At 35.7% G+C, this 17,732-nt stretch overlaps 1 long non-coding RNA gene across 1 annotated transcript in view; it reads left to right on the top strand.

The window, feature by feature from the left end:
- Window positions 1-17,732, top strand: part of LOC130230210 (uncharacterized) — a 44,014-nt gene that overhangs the window by 12,373 nt on the left and 13,909 nt on the right. The window contains exons 2-3 of the long non-coding RNA XR_008837931.1: window positions 6,112-6,149; window positions 6,523-6,580. This is a non-coding gene — a long non-coding RNA (uncharacterized LOC130230210). The remainder of the gene's footprint in view (window positions 1-6,111; window positions 6,150-6,522; window positions 6,581-17,732) is intronic.

Here is a 17,732-nt window from a genome sequence, read left to right as displayed (position 1 = left end):
AGGATGTTTTATTACCACAATTAATGACATATCAAGAGAAATGGAAATTTTGATTTCTCATGACTTAAAGAGAGGTTAGGTGCAGTCTTGAAAAAAAATAATTCATTGCATTTACAATTTTTTCTAAGGTAATTGGTTGCAAACAATTTAAATGGACTGCATTTAAGCAAATAAATTAAAGATTACAAAATGTATTTTAATTTTTTTTATTTATAAATTTCATGGCAAATTACAATAAAAAAACTGTATTGATAGTCTCAACACAGAAATAAAAAAACATACCAACAAATAAAAAAGTTAAGAATGTGGCTTAACAAAAAATACACAAAAAATTATTTATAATTTTGATGGCAAATTACAGAAAAAAAAACAGTATACAGTAGATATTATCAACTTAAGCACAAACACTGAAAAAAAAAACCATACCAACAAAAAAAAAGGTTAACAATAATGTGGCTTAACGAAAAATACAATTGTACTATCTGTATCACACAATACACTCTACTTTGAACTTAGGAAAGAAAACAAATCAATTTGGTGGTACAAGGACTCAGTCTATATCTGACAATAAAACATGTTCTTGGATATATTTCCTAAATGGCTCCTAGGTTTTCTTAAACAGGTTAGATGCTTCTGCGTGCTGTTTCTGTTGCTCTGCAATAACACTTCCGAAACGCTAGTTGGCAGTGAGGTATTTATGTTCCTCTATGTCGAGTTTCTTCGCTGGTGTTTTGTTTTTTCCGAATGCTTCCTTAATGTACAAGTGGTACAAACTCGCTCATTTAGAGGCAGGAACCGGCGGACATGCAACAACTTTAACCATGAGGTAAACACAAAACAAAACTTTCCATCTGGAGCTCCCTCACGGGACTCCACACTTGTAAACAATCGCTCCATCGGGCTCGCGTGGATCTCGGTCCCGCCCACACTTGTCAGTGCTACCAAGCCGACCAATTACAGAGCTTGCGCTATGCATCGTTGCGACGTGGAGTTACATATTTTGAGAGGTGCACACCAGCGACAGCCATAGCATACGCGTCCCCTTGACACAGAAGTATAAATCACCCTTAAGCAGTGTCGCTCCTGGCCTTTATTAGTCATTTGGCCAGGAGCACTAGTTTCATTTGTTTGTTCAAATTCAGCCCATATAACTTGTTTGCAACCACTTACCTTTAAAAAAAAAAAGTAAATCCAATGAATCATTGTTTTTTTCAGTGTGTGCACTGTGTGAGTTTGCCTAAGTCACATTTGCGTGTGTGTGTGTGTGTTGACGGTCGTGTCGGTCCAGCCTTGTGAGATGGAACACAGTCAGTGAAGCTCCACTGAGACCACACGAGACTCTCACCGAGTGGGAGGAAAGACAGTCTATAATCACACCGACACACACTCTTCCCTGCCTCGCTGAAAGAGCGGAAAAGTTGCCGCTCGCAGGCTGTCCCACACAAACACGTACGCCACACGCATGCACGCTTTCACACAGGAATTTAAAGCACAGGCAGTGAAAACTTTATGGGCGATTGAAAGGCTTTGCACAGCCTCATCCTCTGCATATGTTACCACAATGTACACAGAGTGGTTTCTGTCATGAATCATGAGATTTGGTTTAATTTCGTCTCCAAAAAGAACTGGCAACCTTATTAAAGTTTTTCAGATTGTCAGAAAAGCTTTTTTGTCTTTCAGCTTTCTAGTGCTCGACCTCAGCACGGCTCTTCCTGTCAGAGCTCAGTGGAAAAATGAGGTTTCTTTGTTCTTTTATTACGTTCTAAGTAAAGAACTAAAGAAAAGCTCATATGATCCTCCATGCTGATTAATTAACCAATATCAGTCACTTTTACGCTATTAGCATCAGAAAATTGTTGTGCCGATTGTCAGTCTAAATTTCTGCCAACATCTGTGGGAATAAACAGTGTTGGGGAAAGTTACTTTAGAAGGTAATGCATTACAATATTGAGTTACTCCCCAAAAAAGTAACTAGTTGTGTTCCCTGCAGGCACAGAATGTCAGCATGACGTCATATTGACGTTGTACCCCAACATTGTGGGGACTTTGGATTTTCTTTAAAATGAAAATCGAGTTGACGTCAGAACCCAATGTCTAACATCCAACCTAAAATCAATCTAACAAAAACCAAATATCAACGTCTAATCATGATACACCTTGTGTTGTGTGGACGTTACCACTATGAAATCAGACATTGGATTTTGGTCACTTTCCAACACAACCTAAAATCAACCAAATATCAACGTAATTTGACGTTGTTATCGGATGTCAAAATAATGTCCTTTCACCCTGGCTAGGCGTTTAGTTTTGGTCACCTGACGTCATAACCTAAATCTAACCTAATATTTATGTCTTATGATGTTGTGTGGTTGCTGGGTTAGTTACTTTTTATGGTAAGTGATGTGTTACGTTACTTTTGAGTTACTTTTTATTACTTGGTAATATTAGTAATTACTTGGTACTTGATCTCTTTCAGAACTTGCAGAACTTTCTTCTTTTTTTTTTTTTAAATAGAGGAGCTCTGCAATTAACAACACACTGTATAACCTTAATTTACCTTAAAAAGCACACATAAAAATAATATAGGATAATGTTATCTTTGGAGAACTTCCTGACCCCAGAGTTTAAAGTTTAAAACAATGTGCAAAAGGAAAATCACTATCCGTTCAGATTATTCTCTTTTACTTGTCTTCCATGTGTTCATAATAATGAGAATTTTCCATCGCACAACTGTAAGACTCTGCCATCTTTCTTTCTTGTCGTCGATCCCAGTTGTAAGAGCAACAAATAATAACTTGACTTCGAGTTGATCATTTGAAAAAGTGGCAGTAGGTAGATTTTTCAGATGAATCATCTGTTGAACTGCATCCTAATCATCACAAATACTGCAGAAGATCTATTGGAACCTACATGGACACAAGATTCTCATAGTAATCAGTCAAGTTTGGTGAAGGAAAAATCATGGTTTGGGGTTACATTCAGTATGGGGGCGTGCAAGAGATCTGCAGAGTGGATGGCAGCATTAACAGCCTGAAGTATCAAGACATTTGTGCTGCCCATTACATTACAAACCACAGGAGAGGGCAAATTCTTCAGCAGGATAGCTCTTCTTCTCATACTTCAGCCTCCACATCAAAGTTCCTGAAAGCAATGAAGGTCAAGGTGTTCCAGGATTGGCCAGCCCAGTCACCATACATGAACATTATTGAGCTTGTCTAGGGGTAGGATGAAGAAGAAGGCATTTAAGATGAATCCAAAGAATCTTGATGAACTCTGGGAGTCCTGCAAGAACGCTTTCTTTGCCATTCCAGATGACTTTATTAATAAGTTATTTGAGTCATTCAGAGATGTATGGATGCAGTCCTCCAAGCTCATGGGAGTCATATACAATACTCATTCTGTTCTCACTGCATCATGACTTTATATTCTATACTGTACATTATTTCTGTTAAGTGACAAGACATTTGTCTAAGCAAAGTCAGACCTTACTGTCCTAATTAAATAATTAAAAATCAAGACATGATCATATTTTATTTTTGTAAAATCAGCGTAATCTAGAGGTCTTTGCCTTTCATATAAGCATCTTCTGGTACCAAATGATCAACTAGAAGTCAAGTTACTATTTATTGATCCTAAAACTTGAATAGACGACAAGACTTTTGTCAGGTAATGTATAATTGTGGAAATAATGGGAACACTTGGAATAATTAATGTACATTTTAAGATAGTGATAGTGAATTCTAAAGAAATATTGAGTGAAATAAGTTGTCGTAAATCTTAGTTTTTTTATTGGTTTGGTGCAATTTTCACAAAAAATCAATACTTTTTCAAAACTCTTCGTATTTATATCACCACAGATCATCAAAAGTGCACTCTTTTCAAACATTTCGACATATTTGCAATTTCAGTTGTGTTATTGCAATACACATAATCAAAAAATGTCATTTTCACTACACAAGATAAGCGTTTCGTCAAAAAAAATGTTTAAATTAAATTAAGCTGCACGGTGGCTCAGTGTTTAGCACTGTCACCTCACAGAAAGAGGGTCGCTGGTTCGAGTCCCGGCTGGGTCAGTTGGCATTTCTGTGTGGAGTTTGCATGTTCTCCCCGTGTTGGCGCGAGTTTCCTCCTGGTGCTCTGTTTTCCCCCCACAGTCTAAAGACATGTGCTATAAGTGAATGAAATGAGCTAAATTGGCCATAGTGTATGAGTGTGTGTGAATGTGAGAGTGTATGGGTGTTTCCCAGTACTGGGTTGCGGCTAAAAGGCCATCCGATACATAAAACATATGCCACAAATGTTGGCGGTTCATTCCGTTATGGTGACCCCTGATAAGGGACTAAGCTGAAGGAAAATGAATGAATTTAATTAAATTGTAAATCAAATATAAAGTAATCATTTGAAATAAGAGCATTTATATGAAGCACTTTTGGGTATTTGTAACAGTGTAAAAGTATTTTTCAATCAGTTTATTGCTACAAAAGAACATCATTAAATTTGTTATATCTGTTTTTATTTATTATTGTTTTACAACAGCATTTAACACTTGGATGGGAATAATGCGTCATTTCTGAGTAAAACTATTTTGTTTTCTAAATAATCTTTCTTATTTCCACAGAATACTTGAACATATTAGCGTAAGAGTAGGACAGCAATTAATGGTCATTCTGCCCTGACTTTGCACTATGTTCAATGAATGTTATGTACAAAGAACATGATCAACATTGATAATGTCACAGTGACACTGCTGACTGCAGATGTTGCTCTGTCAATTGAAAATGAACATTCATGTGCAGAAATCCAAGGTAAAACTAAGAGAATACCAGGCTGTGTTTGTTCATGATTGCAATAACAACTAGCTTAAAAACAAGGGTAATGAACTAACATTACTGTTGTAATAATACACTCTGCTAATCAACAAGAACAAGTGCATGTCAACCTTATCATGTTGGTTATTTCAACTGATATCGAACATTAGCCAATGATGTACTAAAAAGGTTTTATTTATGTACCGGTATGATTGGGGACATTTAAGGTTTGACTTGCATAATAGCAGAGCGAGTGTGAAAATAAATATGATTTACTGAACAAGAGCTGGCACAGAACACAAAAACACCATAAAAGTGTCATAAAAGTCTTGGCACAGTATATTAAGTCTTAGCAAATCATATGATACCCTCATGTGAGAAACAAACTCCAAATTTAACAAATGTATACTCATACTCTTTTATTCCATTGAGTTTTTACACTCAAAATAAACTGATATTACTGAAGTATTAAAGTTATATTGGTTACCATTAGTTAATGTTGGTTAATGTATTTACTAACATGAACAAATTATTAGTAATACATTTATTGTAGCATTTATTGTTAAATATTATTTAAGTTAAACAACATTAGTTGATGTTTTTCACAGTGCGCTAACTAATGTCAACAAGCACAACTTTGGATTATAATAATTCATTAATAAATGTTGAACTATGATTAATAAATGCTTTACAAGATTATTTATGCTTAGTTAATGTTAGTAAATACATTAACATTAACTATAGTGCTAGTATTTTTTTTTACTGTGGCCACCAAATCGATTCAAGCTGAACTTAAGAAGTGCTCTTTAAAAAAATTAAAAGTTGAGTTTATTTAATTTAAAGCAACCGGCAGCAAATAAGTGTTGAGTCTATTAAGCTTCAGTTGTGCCAAATGATTTTTTTTAAATGGACTGAAAAGGCTGGTTTAAGTCAAGTATACTTTACAGAATAATTTGGCACAACTTCAACCACTGAAACTTAATAAACTCAAAATGTCTTTACACTCAAATGAAGAAATCAAAATTCAAAAGTCTCCTCAACTGATTTTTTTTTACTTTCATTGAACAAACAGTTCCAAACATGCTGTTAAATTGTAGTAAATTCAACTCTGAGCTCAAAAATATGTCAACCTAACTTTTAAACGGAGTTAACAATTTGTAAGTTGGATTTTTAGTGTGAATGAATCTGAATAAAAAAAGTTTGGTCTTATTATACTTACATAAAAAAAGATAGAACATTTATTATAATTTGATGATAAGAGGGACCAGCACATTATTGAAATATTTCTTTTTTTATTTAACAGAGAAAAGAAAGTCACATGAGTTTGGAAACAACATGAAGGTGAGTATTATTTCGCTTGAATAGTTTTTTTTAACAATGTCCTATTATTCTTTTTGAAGGTGTCATTATGGGGACAACATCTCAGTTCAAAATACCTCAAAAATCAATGATACTTTTTTGTAAATGGCCCTTTTTATGCTGAATCAAAAAAACATTTTGTGTGTCTCTTTAAATGCAAATGAGCTGATTACTGATTATGTTCCCCGCCCAGCCTTTACACATTGTGCTTGATTTACTCAGACAACAACAAACAAAACCCCTGATTGTGCATAGTCAGTTTGACCCCATGAGAATATTTAATTTTATATATATATATATATATATAAACTTAACATTTTTTTATTTATTCATTTATTTATTTATTTTTTGTTAGATAAAAGACTCAAAGTGCACACACAGAGAGCAAAACTGGCTGACAGGTGGAGCATCATGTGAGTAATAAACTTCTATATTTCCTATATTAACCGTCAAATATAAACAAGGTTACATCAAAAGCATGTATATCCAACATAGGCTTATTCTAAAAACGTAGCCCTTTATACATTTCTGGAGACCGCAAATTATGTAGCCAGAAGTACGTAAGGATGCATTTAGTCTTTAAAACAAACGCTACGGGGTGGGGCTTTTTGCGTTTACCAGCTGATCATTTGCCTCAATATGGACGGTTTTCCCACTGTTACCAGTTTGTCAAGTTAGCTCGCCATGTACTTCGGCGGACTTGAAACGCAGAGAGGAGTTGACCACGATGATGGAGTTCGAGTGTGGCGAATCAGTCGATCCGTCAGTCAGTGATTCAGTCAGCCCACAGCGGCCTCTAGTGGATTTACATGAGAACAGCAGGTGCGAATGGTACTCGCCAGAGAAAAAAAAGTAGATCCTGGGATGTATTTGGCACTCTCCAGAAATGTATATAAGGGGTACGTAATCAGAATGAGCCTGGGTTGTGTATATCAGTATATTAGATCTGTGAAAACACACTACTATACAAAACTCAAACAATTGTGACGTGTACATTTCAGTTCATTACTGATCGATAATAATCCCAGTTTGGAGTTCTTCCTATCTTGTAAATCATTGTCATGCTCAAACATCCACATTAGACACTAAAAGAAGCTGAAAGTAACCATTTTTGCCGTTTATTCTTTGAAATATAGAGTACCCTCAGACCAGAATGGGACGTAATGAAAGTCGTGTAGTGTTCCCGTAACCACAGAGTAATTGAACTCTTCAGATAAGATGGATGGTGGCAGGAGCGGGTCACCGGGTGTATATTACATGCTGTTGGCTCACACTTAACGTAGAGTCTATGGGTCTCTCAGTCACTCACTCATGCATGTGTGTATGAGGACATATTTTCCCACCACACCGGAGCTATTCTGAGTTGTGTTGCGATAGAGGCCAGATTACGTATCAGAACGGCTTGTGTAATTGATTGGCTGGCGGCTTTTTCAAAGTCCAGAGACGCCATAGTGTGTGGGGGTGTTATGTCAATCATTAATTGCGTGGATAATAAGAACGCTCATAAATGGCTCATAAAAGGAGATATGAGAAATGTGGCATGGTTCTAGAGAAGCATTTGTCTGTGCTAAAGTGATCAAGATGTTACTAAGGCATTGATTGGGTGATTTGGGAAGTTATGAATTGAAAATGATATCAAATTGACATAAACCATGGTGACAAAAAACATGTCAAAATTGCAAATTGGTTTGATGTTAAAACATTGACGTCTATTTGACATCCATACAATGATTTCTTTTCGACCGCCAAAATAATGACAAAAAGCAACATTGACTAATTCTAAAAACGTAGCCCTGTATACATTTCTGGAGATCACGAATTATGTAGCCAGAAGTACATATGGCTGCATTTCATCTTTAAAACAAACACTACAGGCAGTATGATGCTGTTCCTTTTCGCGCTTACCAGCTAACTGTTTACATCCGTATAAATGGCTTTCAGCATTTATCACTTTGTCCAGTGGCTTGTCGCATACGTCAGACGATTTAAAATGCAGAGCAGAGTTGATTGTGATGACAGGGTTCGAGTCCAGCGAAAATAGGTTCCAGAAAGCGGGTAAGACAAAAACAAAAGCCAAAAAATCAAACAAACAAAGTTAATAACAGGGTGAGAATGAGGTAAAATCTGAAAACGTGGTAAAAAATCAGCCTGCCACGAGGGCTTTTGTTTTTCTGGATTCCTTTTGAAAACGATTGGGTTTAGGGTATTGGGTGGGCAGGTCAATCGGTGCTTTTTAAAACACTGTAGGCGAATTACCGGTTTGTAAACATTCCTGATGCGCGCGCATCGTGGCTGCAGAAAAAAACTGGGAGCGCTAGCACTACAGCGCTACAGCGAGGGAATGACATCCGATGTGGTGCAGAGTTTGTTGTTGTATTAGAGATAAGTTATATTAACAGTTAACAGCTTGTCACCCAGTGATAGAGTAGAGGTGTAAACACTGGCCTCACCGTTCGGTTCGGTTACGATTATCATGCCATCGATTTGGTTCAATTCGATATCTCGGTGCATTGACGATGCTTTCCAGGAAAAGTGACGCCAGCAGGTCAAATGAGCCACAGTGAGAGAGAGAGAGAGAGAAATGAAGTTTACTTTCATTCTCTCAATCGCAGTGAAATTATTCTGCTGTAAGTGTCAGTGAAAGACTGTCCAGCATACACAGACGCAGTGAAATTGTGCACAGTTTCTGTGCCTTTAAATAGTTAGAAGCAACCCAGCACTTTTTGGAGTGTAAATATTAATGCAAACCACTGAAGCCAATATCTTATTTCTTTACATAACCGTTAGGACATTCAGAGGAACATTTTGTTCATTTCTTTTTTCCAAGAACTGGAAAATGAAACAGGTTTGTGGCGACGTGTGGGTGATGATGATGACAGATTGTTCATCAACTCATGTTTGAACTGTTCCTTTAGGAATTGGGCAGAAAGCAGGTAAAAACAGCTCTCTCTACTGTATGTGGTTAAATGAAGTATGTAAACAACCGTATCTGTTAACTGCAGATATGATACTTGAATATCCTGCATGTGAATTTGCATTCATATCAGTCACACAATGACAGCTTCTTATTGTTTAGCTTAAATAAATAAGCTGAAGTTCATGGAAGTTCATCTCAAAAGGCCATTGGCTCTTATTTTCTTGAATGTGGAAATCTATAATAGACAAAAACAATGTGTAAATAACATGATAAAATATTAGACAAATCATTAGCATGTCTTATAATAAATAATATTATTATTTATGAATAATAATTTCTTAACAGGGGCAGCACGGTGGCTTAGCACTGTTGCCTCACAGCAAGAAGGTTGCTGGTACGAGTCCCGGCTTGGCCAGTTGGCATTTCTGTGTGGAGTTTGTGTGTGTGAATGAGAGTGTATGGGATGTAGTGGTTTTTATTCTTATGTAGAAAAAAAAAATTCTTGTAACATTTTAATCCTTTAATTTTTCCACATGTAAAGATATTTGTGTATTGCTGTACATCCTGTGTGTATTAAGCAATGTGTAAGCATTTGAACCACATCAGCACATAACTAACACGCTCTGCACTGGACTTTAGACCTGCTTTTAGTTGGTCAATGGCGCAGTATATTTCAGTTCCTCAAAATAGCAACGCACTAACAGTGCTTCTCAACACAGCTCCTTTTTAGACCAGTACACCCATGAGTCCACAAAGTGGCGCAAATGGATTTGCTATTTAAACAATGTGGTGCAAAACTTGAATATTGAGGTTGCGCTGGTCTGAAAATAGCAACCAATTGCGCCAAACACGTCTTGTGCCTTATTGCGCTGGCTCTATAATACAGTCCTGAAATTTGACGTATCATTTTTAAAAACAAGACAATATGTTTTGCCGCTCTAGTAAATGCTTCTTGATTTGAGAATTTTTAGATATTTGGACTAGAAACAAGACAAACAAATCTAAGAAAAGCATTGTTTTGCAGTGCAGAAACCATTTTGAGCAATTGTTTTGTGTTGCTTGAATGTATGTAAACTAACTCTATTTCTGTATTCATATTGTTATGTGTGTAATGTTCGAGAACCTGGTATGCATATTTCACAAAGATGGAGGTGAGTCTACATCCCGAATCTTCGGGTCAGCATCTATAGGGCAGTGCTCTTAACTATATAAACAGCTTAAATAAACAATAGCAAATGTCTGCTGTAAATGGTTCACTGGGTCAAATGGGCTCCAACAGCTGGGAGAAAACAGACTCCTTAAAAGCCTGACATCTTTTGCACATGAAACAATGATGTACCATATATTTTGGAGAGGCATGCATCATTTCTGAACATTATTGTTTTTATTTATTATTACCATTAACCATTGCAACTGTATCTTTATGTAACATCAATATAAGAAATGTTTTGACAAAATGTGTGACGGTTATACCCTGTACGGATGGAGTGTTTTTTTTATTATTATTATTCTTTTTCTTTTGCTAATTGTTAAAAAAATGGATGACACTTTATAATAACTGCACACTATGAATCATTTATTAAGCATTAGCAAATAGGGAATTCATTATCTATTAAGCATTAACTCTACATTAATAGATGTTAGTTAGCAGTTTATAAATACAGCTACAAATGCTGTATTCTTGACTTATATGTATTCTTGACATTATAAATGTGCTTAATGATTGTGTTTTTATACTTTTTTAATGATTCTTTTTTTCATTACCCAATTAAGTATTGCGTTATTTACAAACCAGTTATTTAAGAATAGTTAATGGGTTTTCAAGATCGTTCAGAATGCGTAAGTAAATAGTTTATTAATTATTCAAATCAACATTTATATATGTTATTTTTCAGGCATATACTAATAGTTACTTTGTATGTTAATAAATGCTTTATTAACTCAACTTGAGTTAATAAATGATGCAAGTTTGTAAATAATGCTATAATTTAGTAACAATAAGGGAATCATTAACAAAGTATGAAAACACAATCATTAAGCGTTTTACATGTTCTTTTAAGTCAAGAATACCGCATTTATAGATGTATTTGTAAATGGCTTACTAACATGTTTTAATGTAGAGTTAATGCTTAACACATAATGAATTAACTATTTGCTAATGCTTAATGAATGGATCATAGTGTCTAGTGTTACCAAAAAATGTCCTGATTAGGACTGGGCGATATTGCAATAAAATTATCACGATATAATGTTTTATATCATTTAGTATCGATAATTATTGAATATTTTTCAATAACCTATATATATATATATATATATTAGAACTTTTTAACCACTTTATTTTAATTTACCAACATTACTAAAGCAAATAGTTTTAACAGTAAAAAAAAAACAATAAAAAAATATCTAATCTTTTATAATAAAATAAACATAAATGTTAAAGAGACTCTTATGCTGTGTTCACACCAGATGTGGAATGCTCGTAAATAGACGCATGAGCATTTTGAGTTTACTTGCTTCATTTGCAAGAGGGTTTCCCCTTGGGACACCAAAAATCACTCCCCTACAAGAGCAAGCTCCTGATTGGTTAACATCACGTTCAGATTTTAGATCGTGAAGTGAGGGGATTGTTGGAGGGGGTACAGGCTGAGAGGGTCACCTCAGCTAATGGGCAGAGAGGCAGTGGCTTTAGCCACCGGGGCACCCACTGTGCACGCTCCTGATCGGAACTGCAGCAATGGTTTGTCCGTTTGTCATCTTCTGAGAATCTTCGGTTGATGGTCGCTTAAGCCCCCTTATCACTGCACATGACATTAGGACAAAAATGTCGGATTATGCCCCGCTTGTGACAGTCACACAGAATTTTCAGTTTTGCCGTGCATCATGGAGGTGAAGCTGATTCTCGCGGTGTCTGAAATAAAGGAGTGCAAAAGCAAGAGCCTTTATTCTCTGTGCATTCACCATGGTTGGATGAATGAATACTAGAAACTCATAGACTGCTAAAAACTTTGGAGGGAGTGTGGAGACAACATAAAAATATATATATATATATTTTATTACTCATTTATAAATAAAAATGTTTTTTAATATAGAATTTTTTTCTGATTAAAAAAATAACAAAAAAAACTACTATTTTTTATTACACGCACAGAGACTTGCTTAGACAACACTGGAATTCACATCCGGTCGGCCGGTCGCATACAGTCTAGTCGCAGGAGTTCAAATATTTTAACAGATTCGCAGCTCAAATCGCATCCAAATTTTCCACATATGGAGATGATCAGAACTCCACACAGTTCCCAGACTACTCTCTATTGGAAATGAAAGACTTCTGGTCTGTCACTTGTCTTTTGTGATGTGCAGTGGCAAGGCGGCTTTAGTTACGGGAGACGCCAGAGGTGCACGAGTGCAAATGGAATTGAAAATTGACAAGAAAGCGCAGGCTCGCGCTTTTCATTTGCGAGTTTTGGGTTTTGTCATCGCCACCTTATCGCCACCTCAGGCTATAATAACTACACAGGCAAATATTTGCACGTTCTCCTTGTGACGCCGTGGATTTCCTTCAGGTGCTCCGGCTTCACCCACATTTCAAAGACATGCGCTTTAGGTGAACTGAGTAAACTAAATTGGTCGTAGTGTATGGGTGTTTCCAAGTACTGGGTTGTGGCTGGGAAACATATAACATATGCCAGAATAGTTGGCGGTTCATTTCGCTGTGGCAACCTCTAATAAATATGGGATTAAGCCGAAGGAAAATTAATGAATGAATGAATGATGCAGAATAATATTTCCATTCAATATATCACCACAGCTCTACCAAGCAACGTGAAAATACAGTGAGTGAATAAAATAATACAGAGAGGTTTGGTTCGCAGGAAGTGAGAAAGTGTGTGAAAGTTGATTCTCACGGATGGAGGAATGCGTGATTCAGTTCTGATCTGCACAGGCTTGTTTTACTAGCAGCATCCTGTAAATGCCGAACCCATTAATATATAATGTGTGTGTGTTCTCTGGATACTCTTACTGTTCTTTCATGTCATTTATGAAATAACTAACCCCTTAGGCCTCGGTATACAAATAAAGTGCCGCCTCTCCCAGTTCTATGTTGGATAATGGCAAAGCGCAGATGATTTAGCTGGATTACGCTCAATTGGATTAACTGATATCCTTGGTAGAACATGAATGAGCACATTCTTTCCCATAGGAAAAGACATGAGGGTGTGAATAGGTGATGATATCTTTGTAAATGGGAGAAAGAGAGAGAGAGAGAGCCCTGTGGTAAAGGTGGGCAGTATTTGCATTTCTCAAGGAGTGGTTGTGGTGTTAAACTGCCGTCATTTATAAAACACACATTCTTTCCCTTTTTTTTATCTTGACTTTAACAGTTCAGTTCAATTATTTCAGGTGGGGGAGGTTATGGCTTATTCATTCGTTCGTTTTCCTTCAGCGTAGTCCCTTATTTATCAGGGGTTTCCACAGTGGAATGAGCCGCCAACTATTCCAGCATATGTTTATGCAGCAGATGCCCTTCCAGCCACAACCCATTACCGGGAGACACCCATACACTTTCACATTTACACACACACACACACTCACACACTACTGCCAATTTAGTTCATTCAATTCACCTGATCATTTTGAGGGATGTAAACAATAACAATGTTTTTCCTGTTTTATATTTTTATTTCCATAGCTTCTGAGAATCTACAAAGGTCCACATATCAATAAATAATGTTATGATTGCTGTTTTAACACTGAGATCTGATTGAATTGCCTTTTGTAACAGTTATGAAACAGTTTGACAACAAGCAGGAAATGTTTATGGGCCAATGGCATGACCAGGTTGAAATGGTCTATAGCGTATGTCTTTGGACTTGTGGGGGAAACCGGAGCGCCCGGAGGAAACCCATGTGAACATGGGGAGAACATGCAAACTTCACACAGAAATGCCAACTGGTCCAGCCGGGATTCGAACCAGCGACCTTCTTACTGTGCAGCAAATTATGGCTTAGTTATATTTAGATATTATTTAATTTTTAGTTAGCAATTACAATGTTCTAAGTTAAGGTCTTTAATTATAATTGTGCTTCCTTAATTATAAGTCTAATTAATGGATTGGACTGCCAAATAACTCATGGATTGGACTGACAAATAAACTTGACAGTGATCCTTTTACACCATTCTGAATTGATTAACCCATGTCTATCCAAATTGCATTTTAAAGCATAATTACAGCATTGGCATCAACATTTTGTTAATGATACCTCACTGTAGCTAAAATATAAGACATATATATATATATATATATATATATATATATATATATATATATATATATATATATATATATATATATATATATATATATATATATATATATATATATAATTGCAAAGAAAATGCATTCTAATTGGGTGAACAAACCAAAATAAATGTTGACTATAAATGTTTATTCACTTTGAAACTGAGAACACTGTAAAAAAGCTGGGTTCCACACTATTCATTCAGGTTGTCCCTACACAGATCGATTAAGTTCACTTAAGACACTTAAGTGGTTTGAACATAAAACAATTAAGTTGTCCCCAAGAAATTTTGTTGATTCAGCTCATTTTAAATAAGTATGAACAACCAGCAAAATCTTTTTTCCAGTGAATTATTGACAAAGATTTATTTTCTGAATGTTTTGTTGTTTAATGTATTTTTGTTTATCAGACTTTTTACTTGCCAACATTTGTTTCCATTTCTGTTGTTTATATCATCTAAATAAATGTTGTTGTCTATGCACTGTAAAAAAATGCAGAGTTCCACACAATTCATTGTTGTTGTCCCAACACAACTTGATTAAGTAAACTATTAACGATTCAGTAAACTGAACATAAAACAATCTAGTTGTCCCAAAAAAATCTCAAGAATTATGTTGTTTCAGCTCTTTTTACAGTGGGGAAATAAAGAATAAAGAAGAGAATAAAGGCATATGAATTGCTCAGGTGTGATTTTATCACTCACTTCAACAGAGTGTAAAAATCTTGATGCTTCTGTGGGTCTTGTCTATTAAATCTGATCTTTATTTTGTATTTTCTATTGGATTCAAGTCAGGTGATTGGCTAGGCCATTTTGCAGCTTGATTTTCTTTCTCTGAAAGCATTTGAAAGTTGTGTTTTGGATCATTGTCTTGCTGAAATGTCCGCTCTGGTTTCATCTTCATCATCTGCTAATGTAGATGTTGGACTGAAGAAGCTAATTTCAATTTACAATGAGGAAGGGCGGAGGATTGCTGATTAACTAATGAGTGATTTCAGCTGCTGTCTGGGCTTTCACTGCCTTTCTACACCTCCCTTTCTTCATGTGTTCAATATTTTTTCTCTGCATCATTTCATTTTATTACACATAACTTTATTTGTAAACTAATTAGATTTGTTTTCTTTGCATATATGGATTTCTTTGGTTGCTATAAACATCTGGTAAGACTTTCAAGTGTGTAGAGCATCCTAAATATTTGTTTAACCTAAGTCTTTTATAAGTTTTTATGATAGCTAGACTGTAGACAGTTGGTAGACCCTTGTTATAGAAACTTTAATGTAAATTTGAGTGGGTTTTGGAGTAGAGCTGAACTAAAGTATTCATACTCGGGTTAGCATTATATAACCTCAGTGACTCAGTGACAGTACTGCAGGTTTTGACCCAGGTGAAGTGACTCAAGCTTTGTGTGTCAGTGTGAGTGCTGTTATGAATACAGCATTTGTGGTTTCTCTGAGTCAACAGCACAGTTTCAGGAGCTATTACTAAATTGAATGAGTGTCATTTTCTGCAGAGGAGCTGTGGATGATTTCATTAGGTAGCTGAATATGAATTGTTTTCGAATAACAGGATGCTAATATCTGTTTTTCAGTTAACCTCAGACCACTGGATTTTTTTTTATTCTTTACTTTCATTTAATCCTGCACAGTGGTTTTATGTTTGAGTTTTTTTCTTTTTCTTTTACACTTTACCACTCGTTGGAGTGTGATTTTTTTATACCAAAATCTTTCTCTAAAAGATTGTGCAGTAACATTTTTAAGTACCATTTTCTACTATTAACTTGTTTATCACTTGCATATTATTATGATATTGGCTGTTTATGAGTACTTAAAAAGTATGATCTTATTCATTCATTCATTTTCCTTTTGGCTTAGTCCCTTTATTAATCAGGGGTCGCCACAGCGGAATTAACCGCCAACTTATCCAGCACGTTTTACGCAGCGGATACCCTTGCTGCAACCCATCACTGGGAAACATCCACACACACTCATCACACTCATACACTACGGATAATTTTGCCTACTCAATTTACCTATACCACATGTCTTTGGACTATGGGGGAAACTCGGGAAGTTGGCACTCGAACCAGCAACCTTCTTGCTGTGAGGCAACAGTGCTAACCTCTGGGCCACCGTGCCGCCTGTGGACTAAAATAATAGGATCTAATAAGCTTATGCAATATGAATGTAAAAGGAACAATTGAAAATGATACAGAGCAAGTTTTTTTCTTATTTCTGCAAAACTACACAGAGCACTGTGTGTTTGTGTTTGAGTCAGGACTGCTAAGCGAACATTGTGTTTTTTACATTCATCATTTTCAAAACAAACATAGGATTATCGACAGCACAGGTTAAATCCTGTGTGGCATGCACGTTTCAATAACACATCCCATAATGACTAATTAGGTCAAAAGGGCAAGAGTAGGTGATCTTTTGTGGTTCGTTGAACTCCTTCAAAACATGAGCATTTACACTGTGTAAATAATCAAAATACTTTTTTTTTTACAATAGTAGTAAGTGGACAAACCCAAAATCTTCACACCTGTATTTGTTTAGCAAGGGGTCCCAAATCGTTATAGTTTTCTTTTATCAGATGAACACAAGAAGATATTTTGAAGAATGTTGCAAGTCTGTAACAATTGACTTCCATGGAAAGAAAAATAAACTCTGTGGAAGTCAAGGGTTACAGGTTTCCAACATTCTTCAAAATATCTTCTTTAGTGTTCAACAAAAGAAAAAAAACTATAAAGCTTTAGAACCACTTGACCATTCTCATTTTTGTGTGAACTATGATGCATTTTTGTCAATCCAAACAAGTAACACAGGCCTGTGGCCTTCGAAAGACCCACCCCTCACTGATGAAGGTCCAGAGCTTGTCTCATACATGAGCTCATTTGTCCTACTTTGACTGCTATGTCATCATAAATAGTGAAAATTGAAAACGGCTTTAGGACCAAACATAATCTTGACTTCAACTAATCAGTTTTGGACAATGCAATTTTTTTTTTTCATAAGTCCAACATCCAGCTGTGCAAGAAAACATACAATTCGAGATAAGAGAAGTCTTATTTCACTACTGTATTGTTGTTAAATAGAGAATACGTTTCACAAGTAACTTTTATTCTAAATCTTGGACCTCTTTCTTGAAATAAAATTATGGCCAATAAAAAAGGTGTGAAGCACCAAAAGTGTCTCTTCTTAAAATGAATTTGAATACTAATTAGGCTATTCTTGTCATCCATGAATATTATTATTATTATTATTATTATTATTATTATGTTTTTTTTTTTCTAATGGCCAAATTCTGACTGAGGACAGTTGAATGTGCTGGCTAGTTTGATATTTGTTTAA

The sequence above is a fragment of the Danio aesculapii genome, chromosome 6 (assembly GCF_903798145.1).
Source record: "Danio aesculapii chromosome 6, fDanAes4.1, whole genome shotgun sequence".
Classification (NCBI taxonomy): Eukaryota; Metazoa; Chordata; class Actinopteri; order Cypriniformes; family Danionidae; genus Danio; species Danio aesculapii.
This window is presented reverse-complemented; position numbering and strand designations above follow the sequence as displayed.